The following is a 15,274-nucleotide window of genomic DNA, read 5'->3' as shown; positions in this document are numbered from 1 at the left end:
CTTCCTCCCATGGAGTGGCTGGTGGGTTTGAACCGCCAGCCGTCTGGTTAGCAGGCAAGTGTCTTAGCCACTATGCTACCAGAGCTCCCGCTGAAGGGTGAGTAGTGGGTAAAATCCAACTCCACTCTACTGGCCAAGCAGTTTGGGCTGCATATAACTAAAAGAAAGGGAGCCCTTTTCTAATGTGCATAAATGCTAAGCCTTAAACCCACAGGGCTGTGCTCATCTGGAGTGGGTATTCTTTCTCATGATCACAATGGTGATTATGGCTAGAAGTGCCCCCACTTGGGCCTTTTTTGGTTGCGGTGACAGAAATCCAAGTCAAACTTGTTTTGGCCAAAAAGGAATTTAACAGAAAAATCTAGGTTTCATATTGGCTTCAAACATGACTGCATCTAGGTGCCCAAGTCAGAGATTATCAGGAATCTGTTTTTCTCCTTCTCGTGGATCTGCTTCTCACTGTGTTAACATTATTCTCTATAAGGTTCTCTCCAAGTGGTGGCAAGTTGGCCAAGTTAAATTCCTTACCTCTTAGAAGGCTCAAGACAAAAAGAAGTGTTCTGGTTACCTAGTGCCACTCTGACAATAATATACCACAAATGGGATGGCCTTAACAAATAAGAGTTTATTCTTACAATTTGGAGGCTTTAAGTCCAAGTTCAAAGTGCCAGGCTCTAGCGGCTGGATGAAAGCCCCTCAACCTTGGGGTCCAGCTCTGCCTCCTGCTCCCAGCCTAGTGGAGCTAGAGGAATTTCTTCACTCAGACAGCTGCTGGCTGCTGAGGCTGAGAAGCCCCAAGGTTGACAAGTAAAAAGGTACAGTCCCGATGTTACCAAACCACATTGCAGGCCGTTAATTTAAGTCCATTGTAAGTCCCAAGGTTGGCAGAGCATAGCAGGCTGCTGAGCAACAACACAGCTACATGCAGTATCCAAGCATGCCATAGGCTAGAGACCATACCCAAAGGCTTCTGCTTATGTACAGGAAGCAGACCACATACCCAAAGGAAGCTACCCAGCTGCTTGTGGTAGATCCCACCATGGAGTTGATTGCCAGTCTCCTCATGGGGATTAACTATCACCAGCTGCCCAGCCACACAACCAGGCCCAGCCAAGTTGACACAAAAACATAACCACCACAAGAAGTCTGTCTTCTGTGTAGTTCCAGCCTCATCAGCTGAGTGATTGAGTCTCACCAGCTTGCTTCTGAACCAGTCAGTGAGGCAATGGCCGTGGAATTCTCAGATTTGGCCAGGACTTCATTCCTTGAACATTTCTAGAGTAAGGGAATTGGTTATACCCTATTTAAGCCACATTAGATTAGGAGTAGATGGTTGCCTAAAGAAACATGGGATGCTTTCAACAGAAAAAAGGGGACATAGACCTTAGATGGGTTAAAAACAATACATACAGACTACAGCCACTCACTGGATTTGGGTGGCACAAATAGTTAACAGCTTGGCTACTAACTGAAAGGTTGATGGTTCTAGTCTACCCAGAGGCATCTCAGAAGGAAGTCCTAACAACCTAATTCAGAATAATCAGCCAGTGAAAACCCTATGGAGCACAGTTCTCCTCTGACACACATGGGATCACCATGAGTTGGAGTTGACGTGACAGCACCTGGTTCGGTTTTGGTTTATAGTCATTATAGATTTGAAGTGCAGGCATACATCTGAAAAGGTGATGAAGACAAAGCTTGGATTTTGCACATAGTCCTTTGACATCAATAGATTACTAATACCTGCTTAAGTAATTGAAAAGCTGATCACATAGCCCAGCTTGGCTTCTCAATGTTAGCACTGTAACTGGACTCTCTTATATAACCTTTGGATTTTATCTCTTTTTGTTTTGGTTTCCATCCAGTTTTTGGTCAGTGCACCTGACAGCACACTGCAGCCTGGGTTTGAAGAACACTTATTGCTCACTTTGGATATGCCATTTCTGGATGTCACCGTCCTTTTCCTTTGATGAGCTCATGCTGCCTCCTCTCTAAATTTACTACTGAGGAGCTGGACTTGATATCCACATGAACTGACTCTTCTGAAGGGAGCCCAGAAAGTTAGTTATTCTCCTCATCCATAGGAGGTAGATTGACCCACCTAGGAGAGGCCAGGAGAGACCTCATAACTCTGGTGGTCTAAGCAATTCCGTTCCTGTGCTCCCTCTCAGAATCCAAAGTCTTGACTATAGGCAGCAAATAGTCACTGGAGGAGCTTACCCTATTTCAGACCAAATGCTTTGCTATTCCTGGCTAAGAATCTAAGCCAATCACACAATTGGTTAAAGGATGGAGGTATTGTTAAAGGATGGAGTTACAAGTCAAGCACAATCAATGCTTCTCAAAGCATTTCTTTGGATCTTTTGGTAAAGGGATCCTTTTTTGGTTCATTTATTTTCAGCAGGCCTTAAACCTGGAAGTACATAAAGGTAGCGCTCTCTGGTCAACTTAGAACTATAAGAGAGAGTCTGCTCTGAGGATAGAATTGCCATACATCGGAAGTTGGAGCTGAGAAGCAGGGAGAGAAAAAAATAAGACCTGGTGACATTATTTTAGTTCCTGTAACAAGTATGCTAGAAGCTCTGACAGCTGGACTTTTCAGTTATGAGACTAATAATTTCCCTGTTTGTCATGTTTTCTGCCACCTGTAGGCAAAACATTCCTAGTTGCCACATCCTGATATCACATTACATTGAGGACTAATTAGAACAAGTGTGAAAGTTTTTGTTTTTACAAAAGATTAGTAAAACAGCTCTGTGCATTAATACCTCTTACTCTTGTGTCTCCTGCCTTAATTAAAAAAAAAAAAAAATCCTTCTGAAAAATAAAACTTGCCTTTCTAGGAGTTCTGGTGGCATAGTGCCTAAGGCATTTGACTGCTAACCAGAAGGCTGGTGCTTCAAATCCTTCCTCAGAAGGAAGACTGGGCAATCTACTTCTGTAGAGATACCACCTTGGAAATCCAAGGAGAGGTCATTATGAGTCAGGACTGACTCGATGGCAGTGAGTTTTTGAGTTTCTTTTAAAATAATGACTAATTATCTACATTCACTTCTCTATATGTAAACAGCTAGACTAAAAATACCCCCTCTGGCTAATGAGCAGTGGGAGGATTCAGGACTGGACTGGCTCTCTGTCTTGTTATTTTAATTTTCTTCTTAGATCTTCCTAAGTCTTGACTTATGAATTTCCTGTGCTGGAAAGAAAAGCAGTTATTCAGAAGATGTTGATGAATCTGTTCTGGATCTTGGTTTGTCACAAATTTATATCATTTTGAGAAAACATTCCATTGATTTACATGACCTAAGTAGATTTACTATGGAGGAAATTAAAATTGTTAGCTGTCTTCTAATTGGCCCTAACTCATGCTGAAGACTCCATGCACAACAGAACTAAACTCCAGTGGGTCTAGCATTACTCCACTAATCATTTGTGGATTGGACTGTTGTGATGCACAGGGTTTTTACTGGCTGATATTTGGAAGTAGAGCACCAAGCCTTTCTCCCTAGTCCATCATAGTCTAGAAGCTCCACTGAACCTGTTTAGCATTATAGCAACATGCAAGCCTCCACTGAGGGACAGGTGGTGGCTACACATGAGGTGCGTTGGTCAGGAATTGAACCCAGGTCTCCGGCATGGAAGGTGAGAATTCTATCACTAAACCATGACTGCCTCATAAATGAACCCTATCAGTTTATTACCATGGAGTTGATTCTGATTCATGGTGACCTCAAGTGTGCCAGAGCAGAATTGTGCTCCATAGGTTTTTCAATGGCTGGTTTTTCCCAAGTAAATCAGTGGGCTTTTCTTTTGAGGTGCCTATTGGTAGACTCGGGAGCTTTGGTGGCATAGTGCTAAGGCACTTGACTGCTAATCAGAAGGCTGGTGGTTCAAACCCACCAGCCATTCCTGGGAAGGAAGATGGGGCAATCTACTTCTGTAGTGATACTGCCTCGGAAACCCAAGGAGGGGTCGCTATGAGTCAGGTCTGACTCGACGGCACATAACAACAACAACAATATTGGTGGACTCAGACCTCCAACTTTCCAGTTAGCTGCTGAGCATATTAACTGCACAACCCAAGGACTACAGAATTATCCACAAGGTACTTTAAAAACCAGGGAAGAAAAGAGAAATGAAAATTTAATGAGAAGGAAGATGAGCAATAGAGAAAGGTTGAGCAGGCAGGAGAGGGAAGAGACATGGATCATAGTAGGAAATACTGTCAGATAAACCTTTCATGGGAATTTTTGTTGGGTAGTGGAATCTATGTTATTGCTGTTGTCATTAGGCACTGTCGAGTCATTTTTGACTCATAGGGAACCACTGTACAACAGAACAAAACACTGCCCAGTCCTATCCCTTCTTCACAATCGTTGCTATGTTTGAGCCTATTGTCACAGCCACTATTATCCATTTATCTCATTGAGGGTCTTCCTCTTTTTCACTGACCCTCTATTTTACCAAGCATGATATCCTTCTCCAGGACCTGGTCCTTCCTGATAACATGTCCCAAGTATGTGAGATGAAATCTTGCCATCCTTACTTCCAAGGAGCATTCTGGCTGTACTTCTTCAAAGGCAGATTTGTTAATTCTGATGGCAGTGCATTTTATATTTAATATTCTTCTCTAACTCCATAATTCAAAGGCATCCATTCTTTTTCAGTCTTCCTTATTCATTGTCCAGCTTTTGCATGTATATGAGGTAATGGAAAATACCTTGGCTTGGGTCACCTTATTCCTCAAAGAGATATCTTTGTTTTTTTATTATTTGAATTTTTTTTAACACATTGAAGAGATATTTTGCAGCAGATTTGCCCAATATAAATCAAACATATATATGTAGGGTGCCAGATTTGGCAAATAAAATACAGGACAACTAATTAACTTTGAATTTCAGATACACAATGAATACTTTTTTAGTATAAATATGTCCCAAATACTCCAGAGCAACCCTAAATATGAGACTACAAGAATTTTTCTTTTTTAGGGTCAATGGATTATCTTGTTTGTATTTTGGAACCCATAGATTAGACTAACTTGATCTAATAAATTTCCTGAGACCAAAAGCAGGGAATATTTGCATTATAAATTCCTGTAACCTATAGCCTCTTCCTTTTTCCAATAGATGCATTTAGCAATCAAAGTATTCATGTGTCCTTTCTTTCTTTTTTCTTTTTTTCCCTACTGCTCTGTAGGGAAACCCAAGGAGGGGTCACTATGAGTCAGATCCGACTCAACAGCAGTGAGTTTGTGTGTTTTGTGTTGCTCCTTTGAGCATTGTGGCTATATTTCTTTCTTTTTTGAAAAAAACTTTTTTATTGTGGAAAATTTTCAAATATACACAAACATGGAGAGAATTATAATGAGCTTTCAATACCCAGCTTTAACATCTGTCCATGTTTTGTCAATCTTCTTTCACATATCCTCCTCCAGCCCATTATTTTGCAGGAATATTAAAAAAAAAAAAAAAAAAAAAACTTTCAAATTTCGTATCACCCTTAGAAACTACACTTCTTTTTTTAATTTTAAGTTTTATCTCTTGTCCTAGAGTCTGTCTTGGCTGTTTAGTGTTGCCAAATGCCACCTTTTCACATGTATCTTCCTTCAGTAAATATTTATTTATTTATTTATTGCATTTTTCCCTTCTGAGTTTCACCTATGACTTTCCTCAAACTCCAACAACCTGTTCCTACCTCACAGTACCTGTTTTGCATGGTGCTGAGGTACATTGGGGCAGGACAGGGAGTGGAGCATTATCAGTTTTGGTTTTCTCTCAAACTTTTTTTTTGTTGTTGTTGTTGTGAAAAATATCTAACAAATAACACTGTCACCACTTGGCAATTTATTGTGCTATACTGACTTGCATGTTGCTGTGATGCTGGAACCTATGCCATTGGTATTTCAAATACCAGCAGGATCACCCATGGTGGACAGGTTTCAGCAGAGCTTCCAGAATAAGACAGATTAGGAAGAAGAATGTGTCCAGGTCCACTTCTGAAAAAAATTGCTCAGTGAAAGCCTTATGAATAGCAGAGAAACAATGTTTGATATAGTGCTGGAAGAGGAGCCCCTGAAGTTGGAAGGCACGCAAAATATGACTGGGAAAGAACTGTCTCCATCAAGTACAGTGGACCTTAATGGTGTGAATGAAGGAAAGCTTTTGGGACCATCATTTGCTGATGTGGCATGACTGAGAATGAGAAGGAACAGCTGCAAATATCCATTAATAATTGGATTATGGAATTTATAAAGTATGGTTCTAGGATAATTGGAAGTTGTCAAAAATGAAATGAAACACATAAAGATCAATATTGAAGGCATCAATGAGCTGTAATGGACTGGTATTGACTGTTTTGAATCAGGCAAGCATATGGTTTACTATGCCAGGAATGACAAATTGAAGAGGAATGGCCTTGCATTCATTGTGAAAAAGATTTATCCTGAAGTACAGTGCTTTCAGTGATAAGATAAAATCCATAGACCTACAAGGAAGACCAGTTAACCAACCACTAAAGCCAAAGATGAAGCAATTGAAGATTTTTACCAATTTCTGCAGTCTGAAATTGACCAAACATGTAATTAAGATGCAATGATAATTACTCATGATTGGATGTGAAATTTAGAAACAAAGAAGAAGCCTTGGTAGTTAGAAAAAATGGCCTGGGTGATAGAAATGATGCTGGAGAGCACATGATAAAATTTTGCAAGAACAACAACTTATTCATTGCACATACTTTTTTTCAACAACATAAATGTTGACTATACACATGAATCTCACTGATGGATTACACAGGAATCAAATCAACTATATCTGTGGAAAGATATGATGGAGAAGACCAATATCATCAGTAAGAACAAGGCCAGGGGGTGACTGTGGAACAGATCATCAATTGCTCATATGCAAGTTCAAGTTGAAGCTGAAGAAAATTAAAACCAGTCCACCAGAGCCAAAACATGACCTTGATTATATCCACCTGAATTTACAGACTGTCTGAAGAATGGATTTGAAATACTGAACCACAATGACAGAAGACATGACAAGTTGTGGGATGACATCAAGGATATCATTTGTGGAGAAAGCAAAAGATCATTACAAAGACAGGAAAGGAAGAAAACACCAAAATGGATATCAGAAGAGACTCTGAAATTTGCTCTTGAACAGAGAGTAACTAAAGCAAATGGAGAAATGATGAAAAGAGCTGAACAAAAGATTTCAAATCTTTGAAAACAAAGATTTCCAGAGATTCAGCAGCTAAAGCAGATAAAGTATTATAATGAAATGTGCAAAGACCTAGAGTTAGAAAATAAAAAGGGAAGAACACAGTTAGCATTTCTCAAGTTGAAAGAACTGAAGGAAAAATTCAAGGCTCAAGTTGCCTGAAGGATTGTTGTTGAATCCTTCAACATTGAAGGATTCTATGGGAAAATATTGAATGATGCAGGAAGCATCAAAGAAGATGGAAGGAATGCACACTCACTATACCAAAAAGAATTTCTCAAAGTTTAGCCATTACAGGAGGTACCATATGATCAAGAACCAGTGGTACTGAAGGAAGAAATCTAAACTGTACCGAAGGAATTGGTGAAAAACAAGTCTCTAAGAATTGATGGAATATGCATTGAGATGTTTCAACAAATGGATGTAGTGCTGGAGGCTCTTATTTGTCTATGCCAAGAAAGTTGGAGGACAGCTACCTAGCCAACGGACTGGAAGAGATCCATATTTGTGTCTATTCCAAAGAAAAGTGAATGAACTGAATGCAGAAATTATCAAACAACTTCATTAATATCACATGCAAGCAAAATTTTGCTTAAAAAAATTAAAAAACAGTTGCAGCAGTATATTCACATGGACCTTCCAGAAATTCAAGTCAGATTCAGAAGAGGACATGGAACAAAGGATATCAGTACTGATGTCAGATGGAAGGTGGCTGAAAACAAAGGACAGCAGAAAGATGTTAGCTGTGTTTTATTGACTATGTAAAGATAGTCAACTCTATGTATCATAACAAATTGTGGATAACATTGAGAAGAACAGGAAATCCAGAACACTAAACTGTGCTCATGAGGAAATCTACAGAGACCAAGAAGCTGTCATTTGAAAAGGATAAGGGGATACTGTATGGTTTGAAATTATGAAAGGTGTGCATCAGGGTTGTATCTTTGCACCATATTTTTTCAATGTATATGCTGAGCAAATAATCTAAGAAGCTGGACTATAAGAAGAAGAATGTGGTTAAAAGGATTAGAAGAAGAGGATTAACAACCTGAGATATGCAGGTGACACAACCTTGCCTGCTGAAAATGAAGATGACTTGAGGCACTTACTGGTATAGATCAGAGACTACAGCCTTCAGTATGGACTGTACCTAAATATATATAAAAAATAAAATCTTCACAACTGGACCAATAAGCAACACTATGATCATGTGGAAAAGATTGAAGTTGTCAAGGACTTCATTTTACTTGGATCTGTAGGGCCTGAAAGATCTTTTAACCAGAAGCCTTTAGTATGGAGATTGACACGTCCCATGCTGAGCCCTAATGCCTCCAGGTAGATTGACACGTCCCATGCTGAGCCCTAATGCCTGTAGTAAATGTCCCATACCTCAGAGCCTTTTATCAGAAATCTGCATGGCTTCAAAAAGCCTCTCGCTCACCTTTGAAGACTATGAGTGCTCTTACCTCCCGGGGTTTCGCAGAGAGTATGCACATATCAAAGAGATCGGCCCGCCCCGAAAAATCTCTCACTCACCTTTGAAACCGGGGGGGATTCCAACCTGCCCCAAATTCCCAAACCCCTGTCATAAAAACCAAATTATCTACTCCACCCTACGTTCCTCTATAAAATTATTTTAATGTAAGAGCACGGGGTCTTTTGCTCAGCCCATTGTGGGGGTGAAAGCAAGGACCCTGACTTAAGTTAGCTAATAAACTTTCCTATTGCTTTTTGCATTGTCGTGTGTTGGTGAATTCCTCGCCCCGAATAACTCCTTCATAACCTGGGCACAACAGATCCACAATCAACAACCATGGAAGCAGCAGTCAAGAAATCAAAGGATATATTGCACTGGGAAAATCTGCTGCAAAAGACCTCTTCAAAGTGTTAAAGAGCAAAGATGTCACTTTGAAGACTGAAGTGTGCCTAACCCAAACCATGGTATTTTCAACAGCTTTATTTGCACATGAGAAGTGAATAATGAATAAAGAAAGCCACAAAAGAATAGATGCATTTGGTTTGTGGTGTTGATGAAAAATATTGAGTATACCATGACTGCTAGAAGAATGAAAAAATCTGTTTTGGGGCAAGTACAGCTGGAATTCTCCTTGAAAGTGAGAATGGCCAGACTTCATCTCACGTACTTTGGTCATGTTGTCTGAAGGGAGTGGTCCCTGTAGAAGGATATTATACTTGATAAAGTAGAGGGTGTCAGTGAAAAAGGGAAAGATCAGCAACGAGATAGATTGACACAAAGGCTGTAACAATGGACTCAAGTAGCAGGAATTGTGAAGTTGCCAGAGGACCAACTGGGCAGTGTTTCATTCTGTACATAGGGTTTCTTTGAGTTGGAATAATACTGTATGTGTGGTATCTATTGATGGAAAATATACAGTAATAAAAATCTTCTATGAGTAACACTTTTAAATATATTTATATTTCATGAAGCCTAACAGCATCTATAAGGAGCTCTGGTGGTGCAGCGGTTAAGGCATTCAGCTGTTAACTGCATGAGTTTGGCAGTTTGAACCCACCAGGCACTTCGTGGGAGGAATATAAGGCAGTCTGTTTGTATAAAGATTTACAGCCTTGGAAGCCCTATGGGGCAGTTCTACTCTGTCCTACAGGATCACTATGTTTCAGAACTGATTTCAATGGCAGGGTTTTTTTGTTTTTGTTTTTTTAGTTTTTTATTTTAACAGCATCTATATACCCAAGGAGGGGTCGCTATGAGTTGGGTCTGACTTGACAGCACATAACAAAAACAACAACATATAATACCACACACAAGTAAAATTTTGCTGAAGATAATTCAAATAGCAGTATTCTGTTCAAAATTCAAAACCATTCAAAAATGGTTGCAGCAGTATATTGACATGAAATTTCCAGAAATTCAAGCTGAATTCAGAAGAGGACCTGGGACATTGCTGACATCAGATGGATCTGTTATAGGGTAAAAGTCCTTACCCCCTGTTGTGAAGAGCCAAGGATCACAACAGGCTGATGAGAGAAAGCAAAAGGTTTATTGAGTATCAATACCCAAAGAGACAGTGAGAATTGTTTTTCCAAAATGTCTGTCTCTGAGAGCTGGGGAATGGTTAGGGCTTTTAAAGGGAATTGGGGTGAGAGGGGAATAGGTTTTAGGAATGCTAATTTTCTGCAAGGGGGATGGTATGAGAGTGGGTATCTACAGTCCTCTCCTTCTGCGGGAATATCTCAGTATCTCCTTATCTGGGTTGCCCCAGGGCTCAGTGTCTCCTTTCACAGGGTCACCTTGTGAAGGGCTATGGCTGTAAACTACAATTTAATCCTGCCTGTTAATTTGTAAAGGCAGGTTTCAGTGAGGGATTCCTTTAACCTTTTATTTCAGCCTTCTTCAGATCTTGGCTAAAAGCAAAGAATACCAGAAATATGTTTCCTGTGCAAAGGCATTTGACTGCATGGATAATAACAAATTATGGATAACATTGAGAAGAGTGGAAATTCCAGAACAGTTACTTGTGCTCATGAGGAACCTATATACAGGCAAAGAGGTTGTAGTTTGAACAGAACAAAGTGATACTGGATGGTTTAAAATCAGGAAGGATGTGTGTGAGGGTTGTATCCTTTCACCATACTTACTCAATCTGTGTGTTGAGCAAATAATCCAAAAAGCTGGACTATATAAAGAGGAACGTGGTATCATGATTGGAGGAAGAGTCATTAACAACCTGTATTATGCAAATGCACAACCTTGTTTGCTGAAAGTGAGATGAAGCACACATACTGATGAAGATCAAAGATGAATGCTTTCAATATGGATTTCACCTCAATATAAAGAAAACAAAAATCCTCAGAAATAGACTGATAAGCAACATCACAATAAATGGAGAAAATATTGGAGTTGTCCAAATTTCATTTTACTTGGATCTACAATCAACACCCATGGAAGCAGCAGTGAAGAAATCAAACATTGTATTTCACTGGGCAAATCTGCTACGAAAGACCTCTTTATAGTGTTAAAGAACAAAATGTCACCTTAAAGACTAAGATGTGCCTAACCCAAGCCATGGTATTTTCAATTGCCTCATATGCATGTGAAAGCTGGACAATGAATAGGCAAGACAGAAGAAGAGCTGATATCTTTGAATTGTGGCATTGGCGAAGAATACTGAAAATATCATGGACTGCCAGAAGAATGAACCAATCTGTCCTGGATGAAGTGCAGCTGGAATGCTCCTTAGAAGCAAGAAGGGCCAGACTTCGTTTCACCTACTTTGGTCATGTTGTCAAAGGGACCATTCCCTGGAGAAGGATATCATGCTTGGTAAAGTAGAGCAAAAAAAAAGGGAAGTCCCTCAGCAAGATGGACTGACACAGAGGTTGCAGCAATGGGCTCAAGCATAGCAAGGATTATGAGGATGGCACAGGACCGGGCAGTGTTTTGTCTGTTGTACAAAGCATCTCTTTGAATTGGAACCGACTTGATAGCACCTAACAACAACAACATAATACAACACTTAAAATAGGACTGCTTCATTAATTTATGTGTCTTCCTTTTGCAGGGGCTAGGCTGATCTTCTCTGTATCATCTAATTTTAGTGCATGGCCTGCCAAATTAAGCACTCAAACTTCCCTTTGAAAAGTGCTCATCTTTTCTGTTTTTGCTCCTTCTTTTTACACATCATGCAAGTCTATGTTTTCTAGGGTAACTAGTGGGTCCTTTGATTTAACTTTTAAGATTCCTAGAAGCTGGTTTGAAGATGCCAAGAGTGGCATGGTAGAGTACAGTCATTCTCAAAGTTTTAGTGTGTATGGAATCACCTGGAAGCTTTGCCCCACTTCCAGAGTTTATATTAAGCAGGTCTAGTAGCATGGGACATGGAAATTTTCATTTCTTTGAGTTCTGGCTTCAGTTGCATCTCAAGTGTAAAGTTCCAAGTGAACAAGGGTAAGATTGAGCTCAACTGATTGTACTCAAGGTCTTGAAAAGGACATGATGAGAAGATGGTTATATTTCATTCATTCAAAAAATACTTAGTGAGCACCTTCTATGTGCCAGGCACTGTTTCAGCTGCTAAGACACAGCAGCTAATAAGATACATAAGGTTTTTGTCCTTATGGAATTTGCACTCTAGTGGGGTGAATAAAAAGGGAACAATCTTGATGGGGCCCTAATTAAGCAGGAAAAATACAGCGATAAGTCAAAGTCAAATATTAATTTGCATTATTCCCTCACAGTTCTGGAGACCTGCAGTCCAAACTCAGTTTCATTGGGCTAAAGTCAAGGCAAAGAATACCAGAAAGATGTTTACTTGTGTTTTATTGACTATACAAAGGCATTTGATTGTGTGGATCATGACAAATTATGGATAACATTGAGAAGAATGGGAATTCCCGAACACTTGATTGCACTCATGAGGAACCTGTACCTTGACCAGGAGGCTGCTGTTCAAATGGAACAAGGGGACACTGCATGGTTTAAAATCAAGAAAGGAGTGTGTCAGGGTTGTATCCTTTCCCCACACTTATTCAATCTATATGCAAATAATCAAATAATCCGAGAAATAATAATCTGAGAGTAAATAATCCGAGAAGCTGGACTATATGAAGAAAAACTTGGCATCAGGATTGGAGGAAGAATGATTAACAACCTGAGATATGCAGATGATACAACTTTGCTTGCTGAAAGTGAGGATGACTTGAGGCACTTACTGATGAAGGTTGAAGAATACAGTCTGCAGTATGGATTATGTCTCAATATAAAGAAAAAAAAAATCCTCACAACTGGACCAATGAACAGCATCACAATAAATGGAGAGAAGATTGAGGTTGTCAAAGAATTCACTTTGCTTGGTTCTACAATCAATGCCAACAGAAGCATCAGTCAGGACATTAGACGACGCACAGCGTTGGGAAGGTCAACCGCGAAGGAACTATTTCAAGTGCTGAGGAGCAAGGATGTCTCCTTGAGGACTAAGGTGCGCCTAACACAAGCCATGATATTTCCAATCACCTTGTACGCATGTGAGAGCTGGACAATGAATAAGGAAGACCGAAGAAGAGTTGATGCTTTTGAGTTGTGGTGCTGGCGAAGAATGCTGAAAGTACCGTGGACTGCTAAAAGAACTAACAGATCTGTCCTGGAGGAAGTGCAGCCGAAATGCTCCTTGGAAGCAAGAATGGCCAGACTTCATCTCACCTATTTTGGTCATGTTGTCAGAAGGGACCATTCCCTGGAGAAGGATGTCATGCTTGGTAGGGTGGAGGGTCGACAAAAGAGGGGGAGGCTTCAACAAGATGGATTGATACAGTGGCTGTGATGATGGGCTCAATTATAGCAGGGATCATGGAGCTGGCACAGGATCAGGCAGTGTTTTGTTCTGCTGTGCATGGGGTCGCTATGAGTAGGAAATGATTCAACGGCACCTAACAACAACAACAACAAAGTCTAGGTGTTGGCAGGGTCACACTCTCTCTAGAGATTCTGATAGAGAATCGTTTCCTTGTCTTTTCCAGCTCATGGCCCGTTCCACCATCTTCAGAGTCATCACATCATTGTTATTTTTAGTTGCTGTCAAGTCAATTCTGACATGTGTGCAGAATAGAACTGCTGCTTAGGATTTTCAAAGCTTGTGAGCTTTCAGAAACAGATCACCAGGCCTGGCTGCCAAGGTGTCTGAGTGGCATCAAACCACTAACCTTTTGGATAGTATTTGAGTGTTTATTCACCTTCATCTTCTCCTACTGTATCGATAATTAAGGATCATGTGGAAGTGGGGAAGCCTGTAGATACAGGATAAGAAGATGATCCAGGAAGCCTGGGAACAATGTCTGAAAACCATGTTTACAATTTGTTGCAAGTGTTGTCTGAAGTTGTGTGGTCATGTGGAAGTAATGATGAGAATTTATTAGAAGGTTACTGTGTACCAGGTGTTTGCAGGTGTTTCTAATTCACACAATAATGCTTTGAGGGAGGTACTGTTATTATCCCTATTTTACACAAGAAGAAAAGTCAGGCTCAGAGAACAACTTGCCTGAAGTCACACAGTCAACAAAAGGTAGCATCAGGATTACAAGGCAGGCAACTGCCTCCAGAGCTAAAACCCTTGCTGCTCACTGTTGTCCACAGACCAGTAGCATTAGAATCAGAATTTCTACAAACTTCTCAGTGATGGGAATATACCATAAAGTTTGAGAAGCTCTGTGCTCTAAAGACCTGTACTTTAAATGTGGTGAACTACAGTGTCAGCAGCTGTGGAAGCTGGCTGAAATGTCTTCCTCTTTGGAGTTTGATCTAATAATATTAAGGAACCCAATTTGTCTGCTAAGTTTTCATTTGAATAACCAAATAAGGACAATTAAAAAAACAAAACAATACAAAAAAACAGCCCAACATTCTCTGAGTTCACATCCATGGGGCTAAGGAAGGACAGTGCATGAATTCTAAAAAAGTACTTCTTTGTCTTGTGGGCACTGAAGTATTTGCTGACTCAGTTATTTACCATCTCTGTGTGCTGCAGGGTCCAGGTAACTATGGGAGAGAGGGTTACTAAATTACAACACTCGCCTATATCAGGTGCTCATGTTAGGCACATTGGGGCACTGTAATCATTACACAGCAGATAGAGAATCTTTCCTGATTATTGCGCTTATTGTAGTCAGCTGCCATTGAGTTGGCTCCAACGCATAGTGGCCTTATGTACAACAGAATGAAACACTGCCCCGTCCTGTGCCAGCCTCACAATCCTTGCCATATCTGAGCCCATCGTTGCAGCCGCTGTGTCAATTCATCTTGTTGAGGGCCTTCTCCTCTTTATTGACCCTGCACTTTACTAAGCATGATATCCTTCTCCTCAGAATGGTCCCTTCTGACAACATGACCAAAGCAGGTGAGACAAGTCTGGCCATTCTCACGTCTAAGGAGCATTCTGGCTGCAGTTCTTCCAGACAAATTTGTTAGTTCTTTTAACAGTTCATAGTACTTTCAGCATTTTTTTGCCAACACCACAACTCAAAAGCATCAACTCTTCTTCGGTCTTCCTTATTTATTGTCCAGCTCTCACATGCAT

The 15,274-nt window shown here is 40.3% G+C and overlaps 1 non-coding gene across 1 annotated transcript; it reads right to left on the bottom strand.

Annotated features, from left to right (window-relative positions):
• Positions 1-11,722: 11,722 nt before the first annotated feature.
• On the bottom strand, positions 11,723-11,826 carry LOC122149673. Its single transcript, XR_006163265.1, has one exon. It is a non-coding gene; the product is annotated as a U6 spliceosomal RNA (small nuclear RNA).
• Between the last annotated feature and the right edge of the window lie 3,448 nt (positions 11,827-15,274).

The sequence above is a fragment of the Orycteropus afer genome, unplaced genomic scaffold (assembly GCF_000298275.1).
Source record: "Orycteropus afer afer isolate SDZICR_OR568_19922 unplaced genomic scaffold, OryAfe1.0 scaffold00003, whole genome shotgun sequence".
Taxonomy (NCBI): domain Eukaryota; kingdom Metazoa; phylum Chordata; class Mammalia; order Tubulidentata; family Orycteropodidae; genus Orycteropus; species Orycteropus afer.
Note: the sequence above shows the minus strand (reverse complement) of the source record. Positions and strands in the feature narration are given on the sequence as shown.